This window comes from Sinocyclocheilus rhinocerous, unplaced genomic scaffold, assembly GCF_001515625.1.
Source record: "Sinocyclocheilus rhinocerous isolate Xijiao unplaced genomic scaffold, SAMN03320098_v1.1 scaffold303, whole genome shotgun sequence".
Taxonomy (NCBI): domain Eukaryota; kingdom Metazoa; phylum Chordata; class Actinopteri; order Cypriniformes; family Cyprinidae; genus Sinocyclocheilus; species Sinocyclocheilus rhinocerous.
In genome coordinates this window covers 985,535-986,184 of record NW_015656152.1, presented here as the reverse complement: position 1 = coordinate 986,184, position 650 = coordinate 985,535, and the positions used below count along the sequence as shown (strand labels likewise).

General features: G+C 41.1%; 1 non-coding gene across 1 annotated transcript; it reads right to left on the bottom strand.

The window, feature by feature from the left end:
* Positions 1-423: 423 nt before the first annotated feature.
* On the bottom strand, positions 424-495 carry trnad-guc (transfer RNA aspartic acid (anticodon GUC)). Its single transcript has one exon. It is a non-coding gene; the product is annotated as a tRNA-Asp (tRNA).
* Positions 496-650: the final 155 nt, after the last annotated feature.

Genomic DNA, 650 nt, shown 5'->3' with positions numbered 1-650 from the left:
AAGGTTAAGCTTAACTTCCCTTAACTTTTCCCATTCATTTTATATGGTAGTGCTTAACACTACGGATGCAGTATATTTGTAGCCACACGTAGATTTCATGGTGCTGTTTCAACTTTTCCGTGGCGGTAATCAAGGCAAGCAAGGACTATAGAATACCAATAGCCTTAAAGGGACTTTGACTCAAGTCTTTGGTAGCGCAACAGTTATCTGTCAACCATTCGCTGTGGAGGAGAGGAGGCGCGTTTTACCATCGGAGATAGATTTGTTTACCAAACGCTTCACGGCATTTTGTTTTGTACAACATATACTTACTGTGAAACTACCTCGGCCTAATGAACTAAACTATTGCGCAATTGATTTATAGATTGATATATATTTGAGGCATTTCTTTAGTCACATGTCAGTAAAAGAAAAATGTTATTTCTCCCCGTCGGGGAATCGAACCCCGGTCTTCCGCGTGACAGGCGGAGATACTGTCCACTATACTAACGAGGAAGTAACTTCTTACTGATGTGGAACATGGGACTTTCATCTTGCATCTGAAAATAGTCGGTGTGTTTGAAAAGTATTACATAAAAGTCCCATATCCCGCCTTTCAATATCAGTTAGTTCCTCGTTAGTATAGTGGACAGTATCTCCGCCTGTCACGC